This window comes from Schistocerca cancellata, chromosome 9 (assembly GCF_023864275.1).
Source record: "Schistocerca cancellata isolate TAMUIC-IGC-003103 chromosome 9, iqSchCanc2.1, whole genome shotgun sequence".
Lineage (NCBI taxonomy): Eukaryota > Metazoa > Arthropoda > Insecta > Orthoptera > Acrididae > Schistocerca > Schistocerca cancellata.
Genome location: NC_064634.1, coordinates 113642317 through 113663985, shown reverse-complemented (window position 1 = coordinate 113663985; position 21669 = coordinate 113642317). Strand labels below are relative to the sequence as shown.

Here is a 21669-nt window from a genome sequence, read left to right as displayed (position 1 = left end):
GACTTTAAGATGGCTACCCTGAAGAGCAATCGCCGTTCTCATACAAAAAGAAACTCAATGATAACCTCGGACATGTTACCCACCTTGGGTTGTTGAGGTGACAGCCGTAAGCGGGAGCGCGTGGCGGTGCCATCTCACGGGCGAGGTTGGCAGGCGTGCGCGTCGCGTTGGCAGCCCTGCCAGCGCCAGGTGAGCGGCGTTCAGTTCAGTGAAAGTCCGGCCGCCGGGCGAAGCGGAGCTGCTGCCGCTGGATTGGACGTCACCGCCGCCAACACGATCTCTTCGGTGCGTGCTCGTGTGAAGTCTTACAAGCTGTGTGGTTTCTCATTTTTGTAAAGTGTCCGCAGTGATGTTTTGTGTACACTTGTCTGTAACAGCGGTGTTCCGAAGTCGGAGTGGTACCTCTGGCATTGCCCTTCTTTTTGTGGAATCACGTAAAAACTTGCCATTTACTCCCATGGAGTGAGTGAATACGTTGTTAGGCTGCTACGAATTCACTAAATAGTTACCTCTACAGTGTTGCCATTTGGATCTTTACACGAAATAGCACCTTCCTCTGTCATCACATGCGTAGCAAAAAGTCTGTCACTTCCTGAATACACAACGCATCACCTCGATAAAGTTTCCTTTAACCAGTTACAAACGAAATGATGCGCATTTCTTCTTCATGTTAGCCCAGCCATTGTTCAGTTCTGCTGGTACTGTGGTAGCGTAGGAGCCGATCTGTGACTTATGACCATCACGTCACTGCTTCTGATAACGGTCTTCCTGCCCAACCATCACATAGTTACTCCTGTAATTTGCAGACGCCAGATGTGTCAGATTCATAGTTCATTCACTCTTCTTTACGTCATATAGCTCTTACATTCAACTCAGTTCCGTAAGAATGTGGAGCTAAAAAGACCTTAATATCCAAATGTGCTATCCTTTCTTTTAGATTTTGTATGAAGTAAGACCTGTGAAACGATAAATACGGTAATTTGTAAATCTTTATTGTCTCGTGCAAACAAGACGAGAGCACAACAAATAAACATCAGAGTCGGTATGTTATCGTTTCGTGACGCGAAGGCTTGAACATTTGCCTGCTGTTTAGAGCTATTAAAGTCAGCTGTGCTGCGTGTGGCTGATTATTCATCAGTTATATTATTGCTGGACAGTGTACTTGATTAACATTGGCTAGCAGGCCTTGCGACAGCTACTGGTTCAGCTCTTGCTCCTGAGACGCACTGTAAAGTTTCCTTAACGTTTCTTAAATCCGCGAATCATCGCTGAGACAGTGAGCACTGACGTAAAACCAGCGAGATCGAAAACCGCTACATCATAAGTAGTAGTACAGGCCAATAATATACATATTGAATGACTGGTCAGATACTTTCCTTGCTCTTAAATTCCTGTTGGTTCGCATCGCGTGCAGTGACTGCTTACTGCATATGTTACTAATATGCTTTTCGCTTTCTTAGCCCTGAAGTTAATCTATTCGTGGTCTATCCATGTGCAACATAGCGAGACTTTCCGTCACATTAAACTTCCAGAGTTAGAAAATGTGTTCCTTGTACAGGACAAAAAACACAGGAAAAGGTAAAATCTTGCAGAGAATGTCGTCGAAGGAGATGTGCTTAGCCGTAGTACAGAATATTTGGTTCATTATAGCGCATCAAGAAATCCAGTACATTGTCCGAATCGTTATACCACACTCACACTTACGGCACTTTCATCAGACGTTGCTTTCTCCTACTTGCCGTCGTGGTATCTTGTCAGGAAAAGAAAATAATGTAGCAAACAGAGTGTTCAGCATTGAAGTGTTGTGGGATACTTTGCAATTAATAACGAAATTTGTTTAGGAATTAGCCGACATCAGGAACAGTGGATAATGTTTCCCAAAAAAGTAGTGGTGATTTTTTTGCTATCCACTATTCACTTCCGTGATTCCATGACTTAACAGCCCGAACACTGCATCAATGTTTAAATACAAGTGTTGATGGCCGGCCGCGGTGGTCTAGCGGTTCTAGGCGCTCAGTCCGGAACCGCGCGACTGCTACGGTCGCAGGTTCGAATCCTGCCTCGGGCATGGATGTGTGTGATGTCCTTAGGTTAGTTAGGTTTCAGTAGTTCTAAGTTCTAGGGGACTGATGACCACAGATGTTAAGTCTCATAGTGCTCAGAGCCATTTGAACAAGTGTTGATACATCCTTCACTACCAGAAATTTACTTTTTTTTTTTTTTTTTTTTTTTTTTTTTTTTTTTTTTTTTTTTTTTTTTTTTTAGATAGTATTTCCCTGATAGAACCATCAGTCAGATATTTTTAATCCGTTGACTACTTATTCACTTACAATATTGCTAATACAGTACGTTTAAGTGTAACTTCTTGACTCATTAATTTGTAAGACAACAATGCCGTGAATTTACAGTCCGGTCCGTACTCATTCTACAGATTTCTTCTGTCCGTAATCGAGACCTCGCAACGTCTATTTCTGGCAATGTTTCTGTATATCACAATCTCAGTTTACGTATTCCTATCTGTCTGTATTAAATCGTTTCCCTCGTGACTTACAGCGTAGCTACGAAAACTGTCTTGCCGTCGACAGACTCGATCCTTCTGAAACTTGTTGGTGTTCAGACCAACTTTTGGGTTGGTGAATAGTTTTTAGCTGATCCAAATTCGTCATGTAACATTAAAACGCTAGTGATTCATTATTATTATGATGTAAAAAAACACTAATGTCCGTTGTTCTGCTATTGCTTATTTCTTACGAACCTCATTCTTTTCGGTTTATTTGACCAGTCAGGCATCAGGCCACTATCGTCACAAAAAATACAAGTTGGCTGATAAACCATAGCATCAAAACAAAATATGTTTCTAAGTTTCGTGGAGCGATAACTTTCCCTGTAAAGTGGCTCTTTATTCTTAAACTTCACTTTATAACAAGATCGATTATGAAATCTGAAGTTCCTGCAAATTAAAAAGAAGGGATTTTAAAATGCGGAATCTATCATGTTATGAAATGAAGTTCAACGTCGAAGTGCAGACGTATAAAGGACTCATAGTTCAGCACCGCAAGCATCAAGAACTGGTCACTGTGATTTGATGCATAAAGCACGTCTTTTCCACGAGTTACGTGTAGAAATTTGTGCAACAAATCCTCCCTACTGTCTGATGATAGGTCTAGATATTAAACTACTTGCAGCAAAATACAAAATTATTTAAAAAATAACGCTTGTGGTTGCAGCAGTTTTGTTCCTAAGAGACAGTTCTCACGTGTGTTATGGATAACATGTTCACGATGTAAAGGGCAGCATAACAAACGCAAGGCGAAGTGTATGTGTAGTGATGGTATACGCCCTTTCGTCCTCTACTGTGGTCTTCCTTCTGTAAATGTGTTAGCAGGAGCGGATGAAGAGTTTGGTTATGGCAGTTCATTATTTGGCCCTCCCTCTCCTCTCCCACACTTCTACACAGGAGCCTAAGTTTATAATAACAATAAAATAGACGAGAACAAAATGTCTTAATAGTACCCTGTTTACATCAGAGATTAGTATTGCTGTAGCATAACTTCCAAGACACTGCATTGCAGAAAAATGCAGCATTTTAACAGCATTCGCCGGAAAATTTGTCAAATACATGTTTGCAACTGATTTAAGAACAACAATAGCAACAATCTCTGAAAATCACGAAGTGCAGGCTTTCACTGCCGACTGCCGGTATGTGTGTCCTTGGTGAATTTTTTTTATGTGTGTTAGGTCGTGGTCCAAAGCATAGTTATCTGTGTGACTTTTCGTCTCCTAATGCTGGAGACATCGTCAATGGCTCCAAAGGTTCATGTAGCAGTTTCAAATTTAAGCAGCGGTCGTGTGACGTCCTGATCCAACAGTTGCTTGAATACGTATAACTAGTTGAGTTTTCTGAGCTAGCTCATGTCTGAAACTGCTGTGTGAGTCGTGATAGCCTCCAGCGATGTATCGAGCATTAGAAGGTACAGAAATGTGCCCTGGATCACGGCGTAATGCCTACAAAACAAACTTTATCAAAAACTCCCAAGACTATTACATGAAATTTGACACGATATAAAAGCGAAGAGTACATCCAACATTAGAAGTATTGAAGCATGGTCGGTGTATGCGCTACGTTGAGGTGACGAGGTTGGTAAAAGAGAGAAATTCGTGATGGGCTGTATCAGATCAATCAGAAGAAAGATAAAAAAAACTGCTGCTCTATTACAGGTCTTCAGGCTGTGGCTATGTGATCGTGTTAATGGGAGGATTGCTGTTTCTTCCAGAGTTTCCGCGCCTTCGTCAGATTTTGTTCCTTTTTCTTGGTGCGAGCGTCTGCCCTTTTCTGTCTCGGTTTGAACCTCACGTAGTTGCCGGTTCTACGTATCGACCCACGGACCGTGTCGGCTTTGTTGTCTGCAGCAAGGATGGTCAGTCTGTGAATGGACGCCTTTAGCTGTCCTCCACGGGCGGCAGGACACAACCTACGTGGGCTAACAATTGACAAGCATCGTCTCTCAAACACAGCTTGTAATATTCTTTAGTTCGTTGCCATTTTCATATCTGAAGTGTGGGAATGTCAAATGTTCGCAGAACCAAATCTCACATTTGTCAGGAGAATCAAAAATAATTTTTGTTCATAAGATATTTGTATCCAAAAGACTGAGGTGATGGTCTAGCTTCACAGAACAATGCTGCTCACCCCATCACAGCAAAAATGAGACAAATTAGAAAATGCATAACGTGTTAAGAACGTTCTAGATAGCGTACCATGGGACTGACTGGGTCTAAGTGTCAGAAAGTTTTTAATTCAAGTGCCATTAATACTGAGGCGTAGTTTTCGGGATAAGCAAGTCGATGAGGTAGAGTCTACCTGAAAGACTTGCACCAGGCCAGCGAGCCACAAGAAATTCATTCATTCACTGCGTTTTATTTGCGATAATACAACCATAGAATTAAGGCAGTAATGTTTTAATTATTAGGAAAGTAGCCAACAAAAAGCACTTATCATCTTTTAATTTTTTACAAGAGAATAACAAATGTAATTCAAGAGAAAAAGGTAATTATTTCTGCATCTTACACACCTCCGCTCTTGGAGTCAGATGTTACTGTAGAGCATCCTGCACTGTCGAGGAAAAAATGGCAATTTCATCAACAGGTTTTTCTTTATTGTAACTGGTAAACAAGGCTGGTCTTTCAGATTAAGAACGGGACTGGCGTAGACCTACACCATCCATGGTCTTTCCTCTTTTGAATATACTGACATTTTTCTATTCTTCTATTTCGTAGTAAAAATTTTTAATAGGTATTCGAGATGGAGGAGCATGAGACTCCTTTCGTTGATCATAGTGCCGTTGAGACTTCACATCAGGCATAACGAAAGTTCCTGCGTGACAACAGTGTTTCAGCAGCATCTTCAAAATGAAGTCAGTCGTATGTAGTGGAATTACATAGAAAGTGTTGATAGCTTTAGCTGACTCAACAACCTTGTGTAAATAGGGCGGAACAAAGACCCTCCTTACCTTCCTCGTTTCTCTATAATTACATCATCTCTGTCAAAGCTCAGAAAGTTGTGTCCACTCACAAAAACTTGTGTGTTATCTCTTCAGACTATCCCAGGGTTATCAGGAACTTATCACATGTTGATGTGTTTGGCCTGCTCGTTTCTCCAACTTTGTTTAATATTTCTGTAACTGAAATTATCTCCTTGGACTACAAAGATGTTTTACCGGCCGAGGCGGCGCAGTGGTGAGCACACTAAACTCACTTTCGGGAGGACGACGGTTCAAACCCGCGTACGGCCATGCTGATTAAGGTTTTCCGTGATTTCCCTAAATAGCTTCAGACAAATGCCGGGATGGTTCCTTTGAAAAGGGCACGGCCGACCTCCTTCCCCATCCCTCCCTAATGTGATGGGACCGATGACCTCGCTGTTTGGTCCTCTCCCCCAAATCAACCAACCAGCAAACCCGTTTTATTGATACAAACAAAAGCTCGCACGCGCTCTGCTTGTTACACAAACTGTGCATCAACCTTGTGGAGGAGGCCGTGACGCGTGGCACGTGGAATTTTTCACATTATCTGTTTCAGCAAATAGTTGCCGTCTTTAAATGTGCTTAATGCGCTAAACAGTTTTGTGCTGATAAATAAATATAGTTAGGCAACTGAGCTCATTTAACATTTCATTGAGAATACATACAGTAATATCGTCAGACGAGAAATGACAAATTAGAATATCGTCGTACGTTATTATAATAGGATAAATGAGAGAGGGGTTTTGTGGTCAGTGGTCAATAGGGAAGACTGGTATTTTAAAAAAAATATTGCCAAGAACGGAAAGCTTTTAAAAATTTTAAAAAGTTTTTAAAAAAAGAATGTTCCGCTGTTCGTTTATTCTCAGGAGGTTAGCTGAGTTATAGGGAATTTGATTCATGGAAATGCTTTTAGTAAAATATGTATTGGAACCGTGACACCGCTCCTGCGTCCCTTGAACGCGGGGCTGTGTTTGCTGGCAGCAGCCGGCAGACCTTGACGCCGCACGCGCTCCCCTCGGCTGGCTGGATATCCGCGCACGTAAAACGCACGGTTGTGCAACTGGGACGGGCACCGCTGCCGCTGCCGACTCCCCTCTGCTCACTCCGCCCCCCCCCCCCCGGCCCCTTCCCCTCGCCCAAGCACCCGGGCCAGGCCGATGAATGGCGTCCCTGCCTGCGGATCCTTTCATCTGTGCTCTGTACTAGCGGAAACGAGACGAGGAGCTCGCCGGCGTGGCGCAGCGCACTGAAAGGAGGCGTGCTCCGGTCGTTTCGGCCGGGCGCTCCTCAACTTCTGCCAGCCAGATTGACTGCCAGCATTCGGACAGCGGAGCTCGAACTCGCCTCTCCCGGCCTCATCTCATTATGCCTTTTCGGGAAATCACGATCATTACCGAGGTCCTTCCCACGTTTTGCGAATTCTGTTTCAAATTAGCGCAAGGTGCAGTTGGTATTTGCCGTATCTTCGCATTTTTGTTCGTTGGTGTCCTTTTTAAGGGCTCCCACACACGATCTCTCGTGTGTGGGCAAATCGCAGTGGTCGGTCGCTGATAGCATGGAAATACCAGGCGATCTGCTGGGTCGCACGCGATTCATGCTAGGAATGTGTGTGCCGCCCATTTCTGTATTTAATAAGCGTGGTTCTGCATTAATTTTTACAGTGATTAACATTTTGAAGGTTGTGCTATAGAAGTAGAATTGGTAGCAAGTTGGTAGCAATAGCCGCGATAATACATAGCTCGAATTCTCACGGGAATCGGCAAGATGCTGAGAGTAATGAGGCTAATCAGCCGGGGCAGTACGTCAGTACTGCGTGGTATAAGTTGAGGATTTGGGTCTCACGGGAGGCGTGCTGGGGTAATGCGTACGGTTGTGATGACTACTATGTCCGAATAGCATAATAGTCAACGTATCTGCCTCGTAAGCAAGAGACCCGTGTTCGAATCCCGGTCTGGCACAAAATTTTAAACTTGCCTCATTCATATAAATCAGTGACTCCTGGCAGATAAGTCTTTAATTCCTTTCTGCTTTGAATCTGCATCTATACTCTGAAAACCACTGTAAAGTGCATGGCAGAGGGTATGTCCTGCTGTACCAGTTATCAGGACTTTTTCCTGTTCCATTCACGCATGGAGTACGGTAAAAATGAATCTGTACGTGCTGTAATTAATCCAACTGTGTCCTCAAAACCCCTATGGGAATGATATGTAGAGGATTGTAGTATATTCCTAGATTCGTCTTTTAAAGTCGGTTTGTGAAACTTGGTTAGTGGATTTTCTAGGGATAGTTTCCGTCTATCTTAAAGAGTCTACCAGATCAGTTCTTGCAACATCTGTCACACTCTTTCGGGGGTCTAACAAATCTGTGACCATTAGTGCTGCCATTCTCTGTATACGCTCAGCATTCCTCTGCTAGTCCGCCCTATTTGGTACAGGTCCCACACACTTGAGCAATAATCTAGAACACGTGGCAGGAGTGATTTGTAAGCAATATCCTTTGTAGACTGATGTCATTTTCCTCGTGTTCGACCAATAAACCCAAGTCTGGTACCTGCTTTACCCACTACTGAGCCGATGTGATCGTCCGACTTCATGTCCCTACTAAGTGTTACATCCAAGTATTTGTATGAGTTTACAGATTCTAACCGTTACTCACTAACATACTATTCATAGGACAGTGGGATCCATGTATAATAATTTTGAGATATTTGTGAAATAATTACTCGCATTATCAAAGTTTTTAACTTGTAAACAGAATGACATATGTGCAGTATGTAATGTTTAAATATCGAGGCCATTTTAATTTTAATATTGAGGGCAGATCTCTTATACAGCTACAGTCAGGTTCATTGTCATTTCATATGAACTATGTATCCATCATACAATTTATAACAAGAGTCAGGTAGTCAGTAGTGTCGCCGTTGATATCATCTCCATAGACACATCGAAATTGCAAACAAATTCTGCATATACCTGCAGTTAAACTATTAGATTATTGAATAAAAAAGGAATTGAGGACTAAGAAACGTGAAACGGGTTGTATTACTGGATAGATGTACTCAACCCACTTGGCATCAGTAAAAAATGCAATATATTCCGTACAGTAACTCACAGTTCCCAAGAAAAGCGTTTCAAATAAAGGTTAATAACTTGTAACTGTTGTTTATTTTTTGCAAATATTCGTGGGGTACTGAAATCAACCGCAACTGCTACTAAATAGCAGTTCATTTTTCGAAGTTGAACTTCTGGACACAGTCGTGTTTGTAATATCGATTGAAATTGCGTGGCAGATCGTAGTGTGTATCGTGTCGAGGCGAGCGACCGATTGCAAGCGATATCGCATGCGACGGCTCGTAGGGATCCGACGTCCGTGTGTGATGCCGTTTAGAAAGGGAAAAAACGCAAAGCTGTGGTTAACCATAAGATTGGTTTCAATAACGCGGCGCTTCCCTAGGCTGTTTCAGGTTGTGTACCCTTTACCTCCGACTTCTGTGAAATGTCTTACCCAACTACTTCGAACCACTGAGCAACGCGACGTCTCCCACATTAGCAAGGAATTTCAGAGGTAAAAATAGTAGTAATCAGTTCAGTTCATATCAGACGCTAGGACTGATCGTGGATTAAATCCGTGACATTTGATTCAGCAGTCTGGTTCTTCTTATTAATAAACTTCACATGAACACTCATTGCTCTACCAGCACCGAACAGTCTAACCTTAGCTTTTTTTGGGCAGTCCACATAAATTGGGAAACATTACTGTTTCTTTACAGCATATTCTTGGGAAGAATAGGTTTTCTCCGCCTCTTGAGATATGTATGCCAAACCTAGAAACAGGTGACCTCAGCCTCGATGTGTTTTTATATGCAAGATATCACTCTTAGGCAAATATTACGTCTCACCTTAGGCATCGTGGCGTTTCTCTTATTTGGTGGGATTAAATGCTGTCTATTCCACAGTGCCGTTCGTGAGCGGTCGAATAAATCGAAAGTTCTGGCTCAGGAATAACTTCCATCAAATATTAGCCCAATTCTGAAAATCCCCGAATATGCGCAACGGATAGTTGACTTGAGTCCGCCTCCGTAGCTAAGTGGGCTGCGTGTCTGGCTGCAATGCTGAAGACCCGGGTTCGATTCCTCGTACTGAAAGGGATTTTTCCTCGATGGGAGGATTGTGCGAGGTGCACAAAGCCTCGTGAGGCGTGTTAAGGAGCCACTCGAGTGAGAAGTAGCGACTGCAAGACCACAAACGCCGACAACGACGGGAAGGGCGGTGTGCTGACCCGATGCCCCTCCGTACCACATCCAAAAGCAGAGGACGACACGGCGGTCGGTCGGTACCCTTCGGTCCGTCCATAGCCAGAAAGGTGGAGCTTTGATAATTGACTGAACTGTCTGTTTATGGCCCCAAATATACATATGAATGCCTGTTAAATGAAGTTCTTCCCGACGTAAAAGTTTAAAGTCCAGTGAATCTGTATATCGTCCACAGAGAAGTTATATTGCATAAATTTCACGTAATATTCTTCTGATCACTCAAAACCGTGCGCTGCATCTAATAAATTTAAAATCCACAGAGTTCATTCCTGTAAGGTAGCCTAACGCAACCAATTTCATTGCGTCTATCTGGTACTTGTTGTTGTTGTTGTGGTCTTCAGTCCTGAGACTGGTTTGATGCAACTCTCCATGCTACTCTATCCTGTGCAAGCTTCTTCATCTCCCAGTACCTACTGCACCCTACATCCTTCTGAATCTGCTTAGTGTATTCATCTCTTGGTCTCCCTCTACGATATTTACCCTCCACGCTGCCCTCCAATACTAAATTGGTGATCCCTTGATGCCTCAGAACATGTCCTACCAACCGATCCCTTCTTCTGGTCAAGTTGTGCCACAAACTTCTCTTCTCCCCAATCCTATTCAATACTTCCTCATTATTTATGTGATCTACCCATCTAATCTTCAGCATTCTTCTGTAGCACCACATTTCGAAAGCTTCTATTCTCTTCTTGTCCAAACTACTTATCGTCCATGTTTCACTTCCATACATGGCTACACTCCATACAAATACTTTCAGAAATGACTTCCTGACACTTAAATCTATACTTGATGTTAACAAATTTCTCTTCTTGAGAAACGCTTTCCTTGCCATTGCCAGTCTACATTTTATATCCTCTCTACTTCGATCATCATCAGTTATTTTGCTCCCCAAATAGCAAAACTCCTTTACTACTTTAAGTGTCTCATTTCCTAACCTAATTCCCTCAGCATCGCCCGACTTAATTCGACTACATTCCATTATCCTCGTTTTGCTTTTGTTGATGTTCATCTTATATCCTCCTTTCAAGACACTGTCCATTCCATTCAACTGCTCTTGCAAGTCCTTTGCTGTCTCTGACAGAATTACAATGTCATCGGCAAACCTCAAAGTTTTTATTTCTCCTCCTTGAATTTTAATTCCTACTCCGAATTTTTCTTTTGTTTCCTTTACTGCTTGCTCAATATACATATTGAATAACATCGGGGAGAGGCTACAACACTGTCTTACTCCCTTCCCAACCACTGCTTCCCTTTCATGTCCCTCGACTCTTATAACTGCCATCTGGTTTCTGTACAAATTGTAAATAGCCTTTCGCTCCCCGTATTTTACCCCTACCACCTTTAGAATTTGAAAGAGAGTATTCCAGTCAACATTGTCAAAAGCTTTCTCTAAGTCTACAAATGCTAGAAACGTAGGTTTGCCTTTCCTTAATCTTTCTTCTAAGATAAGTCGTAAGGTCAGTATTGCCTCACGTGTTCCAGTGTTTCTACGGAATCCAAACTGATCTTCCCCGAGGTCGGCTTCTACTAGTTTTTCCATTCGTCTGTAAAGAATTCGTGTTAGTATTTTGCAGCTGTGGCTTATTAAACTGATTGTTCGGTAATTTTCACATCTGTCAACACCTGCTTTCTTTGGGATTGGAATTATTATATTCTTCTTGAAGTCTGAGGGTATTTCGCCTGTCTCATACATCTTGCTCACCAGATGGTAGAGTTTTGACAGGACTCGCTCTCCCAAGGCCGTCAGTAGTTCCAATGGAATGTTGTCTACTCCGGGGGCCTTGTTCCGACTCAGGTCTTTCAGTGCTCTGTCAAACTCTTCACGCAGTATCATATCTCCCATTTCATCTTCATCTACATCCTCTCCCATTTCCATAATATTGTCCTCAAGTACATCGCCCTTGTATAGACCCCTCTATATACTCCTTCCACCTTTCTGCTTTCCCTTCTTTGCTTAGAACTGGGTTTCCATCTGAGCTCTTGATATTCATACAAGTGACTCTCTTTTCTCCAAAGTTCTCTTTAATTTTCCTGTAGGCAATATCCCAGTGAGATAAGCCTCTACATCCTTACATTTGTCCTCTAGCCATCCCTACTTAGCCATTTTGCACTTCCTGTCGATCTCATTTTTGAGAAGTATGTATTCCTTTTTGCCTGCTTCATTTACTGCATTTTTATATTTTCTCCTTTCATCAATTAAATTCAATATTTCTTCTGTTACCCAAGGATTTCTACTAGCCCTCGTCTTCTTACCTACTTGATCCTCTGCTGCCTTCACCACTTCATCCCTCAAAGCTACCCATTCTTCTTCTACTGTATTTCTTTCCCCCATTCTTGCCAATTGTTCCCTTATGCTCTCTCTGAAACTCTGTACAACCTCTGGTTTAGTCAGTTTATCCAGGTCCCATCTCCTTAAATTCCCACCTTTTTGCAGTTTCTTCAGTTTTAAACTACAGTTCATAACCAATAGTTTGTGGTCAGAGTCCACGTCTGCCCCTGGAAATGTCTTACAATTTAAAACCTGGTTCCTAAATCTCTGTCTTACCATTACATAATCTATCTGATCCCTTTTAGTATCTCCAGGGTTCTTCCATGTATACAACCTTCTTTCATGATTCTTAAACCAAGTGTTAGCTATGATTATGTTGTGCTCTGTGCAAAATTCTACCAGGCGGCTTCCTTTTTCATTTCTTAGCCCCAATCCATATTCACCTACTACGTTTCCTTCTCTCCCTTTTCCTACACTCGAATTCCAGTCACCCATGACTATTAAATTTTCGTCTCCCTTCACTATCTGAATAATTTCTTTTATTTCATCATACATTTCTTCAATTTCTTCGTCATCTGCAGAGCTAGTTGGCATATAAACTTGTACTACTGTAGTAGGTGTGGGCTTCGTATCTATCTTGGCCACAACAATGCGTTCGCTTTGCTGTTTGTAGTAGCTTACCCGCATTCCTATTTTCCTATTCATTATTAAACCTACTCCTGCATTACCCCTATTTGATTTTGTGTTTATAACCCTGTAGTCACCTGACCAGAAGTCTTGTTCCTCCTGCCACCGAACTTCACTAATTCCCATTATATCTAACTTTAACCTATCCATTTCCCTTTTTAAATTTTCTAACCTACCTGCCCGATTAAGGGATCTGACATTCCACGCTCCGATCCGTAGAACGCCAGTTTTCTTTCTCCTGATAACGACATCCTCTTGAGTAGTCCCCGCCCGGAGATCCGAATGGGGGACTATTTTACCTCCGGAATATTTTACCCAAGAGGACGCCATCATCATTTAATCATACAGTAAAGCTGCATGCCCTCGGGAAAAATTACGGCTGTCGTTTCCCCTTGCTTCCAGCCGTTCGCAGTACCAGCACAGCAAGGCCGTTTTGGTTATTGTTACAAGGCCAGATCAGTCAATCATCCAGACTGTTGCTCCTGCAACTACTGAAAAGGCTGCTGCCCCTCTTCAGGAACCACACGTTTGTCTGGCCTCTCAACAGATACCCCTCCGTTGTGGTTGTACCTACGGTACGGCTATCTGTATCGCTGTGGCTTGCAAGCCTCCCCACCAACGGCAAGGTCCATGGTTCATGGGGGGGGATCTGGTACTTACACACTGTAAAGTCTGGCGTTTTACACAGTTTAACTATAAACTGCGCTTGCCTCGGAGCGTTGCTCGCGCACGCTGCTGCGGCCAGGTACTTCTTTCCTGAGCGAGTCGTATTACTGCATGGCGGCATGTAACTTTACTGAAACATTTATCAGAAAGTTTAATATAAGATTTATGCACCACTACTAACGTAATTCTGTCGCTCTGCATCATTTTCCCACATCGCCCTAGCCTTATTACGCAGAGGAAATAAAAACATGCAAATGGACGACCGATATACGACGTGTGATTGGTAAGTTTTAAGAATGGGCTTGTAATTGTACAATGATGGTACTTACATGCTACTGTGATGCATCTCCTTCAAAATAGACCCCTTCTGACTGAACACACCGACTCCAACGATGTTTCCACTTTTGGAAACATTCCTGGATTTTTTTTCTGAAATGTGTTAAGGACGCTCTGCGTATTTGCCTGGATGCCTTCAGTCGACTCAAATCACTTCCCTTTCAGTGAAAATTTCAGTGTAGGAAATAGATAGAAGTCCATAGGGGAATGTGGCGGTTGTGGAAGCACAGTAATTTTGAATTTGGTCAAAAATTCAACGATGGCGAAGGCACGGTGAGCAGGAACATTGTCATGGTGTAGCACCCAACTCTTGTCTTTCCACAATGAAGGCCGTTTCTTCCGCACCTTTTCGTGAAAAACGCTCAAGGACACATTTGTAATATTCCTGGTTAAAAGTGTGTGTGTGTGTGTGTGTGTGTGTGTGTGTGTGTGTGTGTGTGTGTGTGTGTGGCGTGCACTAATAAAACAGGTTGAACATCGCTTGCGTAAGACGCTAGTGGCCTCATTTGTGTCTACGTGTGAAATTATCAGTTTGTCTCCATGGGCTGATCCAACGGCCGGCGCTCAGACGCCGGTCCGTCATGGCAGTGTTTAGTGTGATTCTCACTTCCGCCGATGTTTTGTGTACTTAAGGCGTACAAAGTAGCAATACCCTTCGGACGTGCTCTTTAAATGTTCATACTTCAATTATCGGTTCGATAAATTCGTTCATAGGTCGTCAGCTATGAAAACATCGCATCCAAATACGTAATTTCGTGTGCAAACATCAAGTCTTGTTAACGATAATGCTCTTCACTTCGTTTTGCTGTTCTGCGTAATTAGCAAGTGTCACCTACCATTGCATTCTCAGACCGCTACTTGGACCTAGCCACACAATTTTCCTCTCGCCAGGTGTACGGCTTTCATTACATTGTGACCTTTGCGAGACACCCTTTGTCGATGAACATTATTGGAAGCCATATCCCTTACCGTCATGTGTCAGTTCTTATTTGTGAATGAACAGCTAAAGAAACCTTTCCTTGCCAATGCGGTGTTCATACGTAGTTGACCTCTTTTTGTGTTAGATTCTGGCCACTACTACCCCATTCCCAATCTCTCTCTCTCTCTCTCTCTCTCTCTCTCTCTCTCTCTCTCTCATTTGTGTGTATGCGTGCGTGTTTTAACTCATTTTTAAGAAAGACAGCCGTTATACCATCAAAGTGAGTTGCCACTCGACTTTTGTGATTTACAGCAAAGGTGGAATATCTATATAATGTTGTGAGGACGTGGCTAAACCGGGATTGGAACCAACGTCTGTTGGACAGTGGGTCAGTAATTGCGTCGCTTCGTCCTGTCGTACTTCGTGGGTCTGTAACATACTGTGACCAGAGTCGTTGCTCATTTAGATCTTTTTATAGAAACAAGTAGCTTAGCTTTCGCGTAATTACACTGCTGTTAATCATCGACTGCGCTTGCACTTAGGAGCTCCCTAGTTGTTGCGAGTCATGTAAGCGTGCTGGTTCCGGCAAGGGCTTAGAAATGCCGCTCACCGCAAGCATAGTGAGACATGCGAGAGATCGTTACCTATTCTTTAGGCGTACCCTCAGTAGTGTCTGTTGACATCAAAAAGCCTTTGGGACCAAGCTTTACCGTTACTTCGACAGCGCTTTAGTTCTGAATTGTTGGAAGAATTGCTTAGATCGCCTGTAGCATCATATTGTACATTTTGGAAGCATATGCACTATCTGATCAAAAGTGTCCGAATATTTAACAGTGGACATGAACTGAGGATGCACTCACCCGTCGTCTTTACGATGGTTGGAGATCTACTGGTTCACCTTCAGTTAAGTATCTAAAGGTCTATGGAATAATGGCAGTCCATTCTTCCCCAAAAGCCGAAAAAGGAGAAGGTTGAGGTGTTGAACGCGTCTGAGGCGAAGTCAACGTTTTGACTTATCACAGAAGTGTTCCACTGGGTTCAGAACTCGGCTGTGGGTAGGTTAGTCCATTTCTGGAATGTTACTGCCCGCGTACAGTTGCCTCGCAGATGCTGGTTTATGACGGAGTACATTTTCAGGCTAATACAATCGTCATCTCCGAACACTACCTTTACTGCATTCAGTTCACAATGCTGTAACGCGTTGTAAATGGGACCTGAAGCGCTGATGGAGGTGTGGGACCATAATAACAGTAACTATGAAAGTGAAAAAAATGCTGGTAAGTCGCGCCAGTAATACAGATCCAGGCAATACTGAATTCCCATAGTGTGCTCATGACACGTTTCAGGCATAGTCCCATCATCAGACAACTTGGCAACAATTTTCTTCAAAACTGTGCACCATTAATGTCATTTGAGATTTATATAATGTCATTTCTTTGGAAATGCTGTATTGTATATAGTTATTTGCACTTCCATTCATTATTTGTTGCCAGGTCATCTCACGATGGGCTGTGCCCGAAACACATCATGAGCACTGTAAAGGATTCAATACCATCTGAGTCTATATTACTTACTTTTTCCATCATTTTTAAATAAATCTTCATATTACTGTAACAAGTGTCCACGGCCGTTCGGATTTAACAAAATAAGGAAACCACGTTCTAACCACGAGAAACAACACACCATACCGTAACACCACTTCCTCCATACTGCACTAGTGGCACTGCACATTATGTCAAGTAACGTTCTCCAACCATTCGCCAAACTCAAACTATTCCATCGGATTACCACAAGCTAATCGTGATTCATCGCTCCAAATCACTCGTTACCAGTCATCCACTGACAACTGACGGCGCTCGAGCGTCGCTTAGCATTGACTACAAAATGCGGCTTATGAGGAATTGCTTGACCATTGTGTCCTTTCTTTTTCACTCTCTAGCCACAGTAATTCTCCTAGCCGGACTGCTGATAGCACTTCGGAATTTACGAGTGACTTCATTGGCTGAATGGTTGCGATTTTTTACAACCATCACCCTCGTCAGCGCTCGACGGTTTCTGTCCGTCAGTGCTTGAGGTCTTGCTGTAAACGTGGTTATTCCTATGCGTTTTCACTTCACTTCACTGTCTGTCGAGTTGGGCAGCTTTAGATTGATTGAAGTGTCCACGAGGGATTTGTTACTCATGTGGCATCCAATTGTCTAGTCCTGGTCCCGGCGGAGGTTCGAGTCCTCCCTCGGTCATGGGTGTGTGTGTTTGTCCTTAGGATAATTTAGGTTAAGTAGTGTGTAAGCTTAAGGACTGATGATCCCATAAGATTTCACACACATTTGAACATTTTTTGTCTAGTCCTTACCGACCCATTCTATTGTTACTGCTTCTCTGCTGACAACACACTTCCCTACTGGCGGCTCCAACTCTCATGAGATATAGCGATCAGTTCCACGGTACAAAGGGGTGCCGGGAATATTTGGACCAGATATACTGTGGCGGCTGCAAGAGTAATCCGTCAATTTCTGTGAGGTACATGGATGGTACATCGTACAAATTTTATATTGTTTCGTGACGTAGCATTTATACTGCTTATGCAAATTGACAGGCTAATCTTACAGCCAAGTACTTACAACTACATATCAAGATGGTTCGATGGAACCTAAACATGCATAAACATTAGAAATACATGCAATGTTCTTCTTCTTCTTCTTCTTCTTCTTCTTGTTCTTCTTCTTGACCTTCATCCCTCATTTTTACAGGCCCGGCATGTCTGTTGTTGGATTTGACAATGTTAATGATAGAGGATGGCCGGGCGTCCTTTCTCTCGCCATATAAATACATAAAATCTAAACGAGCAATAAAATCTGTTGTACGTCTATTGCTTGTAGATCGTCTCCAAAATAAGCATAGCTTCTCAAATACTCGTTTTGATGTCCAATTCTGCAAACAGTTAAATCCTTCCTCTTAACTGCAGAACAGCGCTGGGGCCATCAAATCTATTGCATGCGCCATTGATGCGCAGCTGGAGATGGATCTCATGTAAAATCCTTTTAGTTGCTTCTGTCGTGAACTATGCTCAGAATTCTGTAATTATAAAGAGCTCATTAATCCGTTACAAATCTGTATCTGTAAGAACTAACGATCATCAACCGTGCTATTATTTGAATTCTGGACTCTGAAGCAGAGCGTTGATTAAATAACGGTTCAAATGGCTCTGAGCACTATGGGACCTAACATCTGAGGTCATCAGTCCCCTAGAACGTAGAACTACTTGAACCTAACTAACCTAAGGACATCACACACATCCATGCCCGAGGCAGGATTCGAACCTGCGACCGTAGCGGTCGCGCGATTCCAGACTGAAGCGCCTAGAACCGCTCGACCAAAGCGATCGGCAAATAACTGTTAGCGCTAGAGGTTCTGGGCCGTAGTGATCCTAGCTCGCGAAGTTCCAGATTTTACCGTGGAATACACACTAAACGTCGCTAGTTGTCTACCTAACGATTTATACCAGAAAGATACTAGCACCAACCGGATATCGAAGCCACAACCTATGGATTCTTTCTCGAATTTGCAAAGTTCCATGTGTCTCTTAAAGCTTCACAATGCCTGGATCTGGTAAGTGTTAAAATGACGCAACTGTGTACTATACGGAGTAGCTAAGAACTTGGTTTATTTCTTCCTTAAGTCACAGCAACGACGATATAGGACGACATGTTTGAGACGTATTTTCAGGGTGATGGCAAGGGGCCAAGTTAAAAAAAAACGACCTGATGTCGTATTTATGACCTCTTGGAGCTTTAAAACAATAAAACGTACGTGAGGGTCATTTTGGATTGCAGAGCACGCATTACGAAATAATACGTAACCATAAAATGTGGCCTTTTCGCAATGACACCAGCGACTCTGACACGCATTATATTGTATGCAACCCTCCCACTGTCGTGACTACTACAGACAGATAACGCGCGCTATCCTGGGCGCCACTGCTTCCGCATTACATATTCGGTCAACTCTGCATCGCGGTATGAATATTCCATTTGTGTGCGAAGATGTCGACTCTCGTTTGTCTTGGGATCTGTACCCTAAATGTGGAGAGCTGCATGAGACGACGGTAGTCATGACTACGCCTGAGATATGACAAAGAGAAGAGATTTATTTATTTAATCGTATGGCTAGGGTCCCCCGTCGGGCAGGCTGTTCGAGGGTGCCGGTCTTTCAGTTTGACGCCACTTCGGCGACCTGCAGTCCATGAGGATGAAATGATGATGACGATGACAGCACAACACCCAGTCCCTGGGCGGAGAAAATTCCCCGACCCAGCCGGGAATCGAATCCCAATCCGTCACGCTGACCATTCAGCTACCGGGGGCGGACAAGGAGAAGAGATGAACCAGTAGGAGTGTCAGTAGTTTAAAAGAATATTATCCAAAAGGTAGAGAGCAAAATTTTATAAGAAAATTGTTTTTTCTCTGGTTTCTGAATAGTGTGTAACTGGTTGTCACCGAGCAAGGTGCCGCAGTGGCTAACACACTGGACTCCCATTTGGGAGGGTAACGGTTCAAATCCCCGTCCGGCCATCCACATTTAGGTTTTCAATGATTTCCGTAAATCGCTCCACGCAAATGCCAGGATAGATCCTTTGCAAAGGGTGCAAGCGATTTCTTTCCCAATCCTTTCGTAATCCGAGCTTGTGTTCTGTCTCTAATGATCTCGCTGTCGACGGGGCGCTAAAACTCTAAACCTCCTTCCTTCGTTTTGCTACAGATTGTTGTGGCGTAGCAAGACAGCCACACCACTCGGAGGTAGCCGAAAGGCACGCTAACTAATGCAGACGGGCGTGAAGTCTGAAACAGGATAACTATTGAATGGTAGCAAGAAAAGTACGTAGTTGCTTTATACTTAACTTTTATTCTCTGATGAATACAGCGTTCTTCTTGAGACATTTATACTATAACTCTCAAAGTAGGTAAGGCTAATGGCGCCTTGCTAGGTCGTAGTCATGTGCTTAGCTGAAGGCTATTCTAACTGTCTCTCGGCAAATGAGAGGAAGGCCTCGTACGTCTAGTCGCTAGCAATGTCGTCCGTACAACTGGGCCGAGTGCTAGTCCGTCTTTCTAGACCTGCCATGTGGTGGCGCTAGGTCTGCAAGTACTGACAGTGGCGACACGCGGGTCCGACACGTACTAATGGACCGCGGCCGATTTAAGCTACCACCTAGCAAGTGTGGTGTCTGGCGGTGACACCACACAGATCACGAGACCTGAGATTCCGTCCTGTTATGGCAGCAAAATGAATTTTTAATCGCCATATTAATAATAACTCTCGGCAGCTGCGGCTTTAATCTGAAAGAGTGAAGAATGCGATTTTCTGGATTGCCTTGCCACGAGCTGTCAAATTGCGGAAGCTAATTACACAAAGAACTTATGTACGGCATCCGCCTTAAAAGAAATTCAGAAGTACTATTTGACGCGGAGGAATAATGGTAGCTACTTTTTTAGAACAAAAAGAGTAGATGATGTACTTTTTTAATTCAGTGAGATGCTCTCACTGCTGTTTCGTATTATCCAAAACAATACGCTCTGTTTGCTGCTACGGAGAATCCGTTTCTCTCACAACGACCGTTGACTCGTCTCACCTTACACACGAATGTTGCTATCACGGGAGTCAAGTTTTCACGCGATCGTTGTTTTTTTGTACCACTTAGGATTCTCTCCCCCCCCCTCCTCCCCCCTCATCCTCCTCCTCCTCCTCCTTCTTCTTCTTCTTCTTCTTCTTCTTCTCTGTTAAGGGAAGACCTGAGTAGAGAGACTTGTAGGAAAGATTGAGGTTGAAGTCGCAAAATTTCTGAAAGAGAGGGCGGAGGCGTGCTCCGGCATTGTAAGAATAAAGTTCGTGCCAATGCTTTAGAAATCTACGGCTATCAGTTACTCAATTAGAAAACTAATTGGAGGTATATTTGAAAAAGAATGCCGATTGCGCTTGTGGTTTGCTTTACGTATTCTCCCGTAGTTATTCATAGACCAAAGTACGGCATGTATTCCTTTCATTCGTGTTTTTGAACTTCTTACTCGGCATACCAAGTCTCAAACTCGCGGATTATAAACTGGCAACCCATGTACTTGGTTACGAACTTTGTGAACTGTATCAGTCTTTATCCACGTCGCTGAGAGATGTCTGATAAATGCAGTTTGTCCAAAGAACGTATTTGATCCTACCTTTCTTTATATTCTTGTGGAAATTACCTTATCTGATGGTACAGTTTACTGCATAAAAAACCAAAGCTTATTTGACGCATTAGGACATAGTCAGAAGGCCTTCTGGAAGTAAAGTAACGCATGATATTTAGTTGACATCAGTTGTCTGTGGCGTTTTGAGGTTCATGACTCAGGTAACGAGATGGATTTAACTTGTTTGCGAGTTTAAAAATCCTTGTTGAATTAGGTAGAGTGTCTTATCTACCAAGGGACTTCAGAAAGCAAGTTACACACGTCTTTTCATGCTAAGGCCATTGCGGGACAACAGCGGGCCATTGTCAGAAGAGATCACATATTCTGGGAGGCCTGCAGACACAGTCCTACTTCGGTACGGATAACTGGTGCATCACAGTGTAGGAACGAAATGGCGCGGCAAGTGTAAACATACTACCAAGGTGAAGTACGCGGGGCGGTAAGATTCTTACGGACAAAACGTCTAAATTGCGCGAACAGGTTCAACGTGAAATTGTGGCGTTATATGGCCCGTATGCAATGTCATGTGCAGCCGTAGTGAAATGGCGCCAACAGTTTGACCAAAGAGGCAGAGATGTGTGTTACGCTGATTGGGAAGTGCAGATCCAGGCGAATTCTATCTCTTCGGCAAGCTGAAAGAACATATGGGGGAAAGAGATTTTACAACGGTGAGGCTGTTCACACAAAGGTTCTCGAATTAATCCGTGGCCAAGATGCAGATTTGTATCGTCGAGGAA

The 21669-nt window shown here is 43.2% G+C and overlaps 1 protein-coding gene across 1 annotated transcript in view; it reads left to right on the top strand.

Annotated features, from left to right (window-relative positions):
- Positions 1–247: 247 nt before the first annotated feature.
- Positions 248–21669, top strand: part of LOC126100190 (mitogen-activated protein kinase-binding protein 1) — a 366221-nt gene continuing 344799 nt past the window's right edge. The window contains exon 1 of the mRNA XM_049910749.1: positions 248–285. The gene's annotated coding sequence lies outside the window, so the exon portion shown is untranslated. The remainder of the gene's footprint in view (positions 286–21669) is intronic.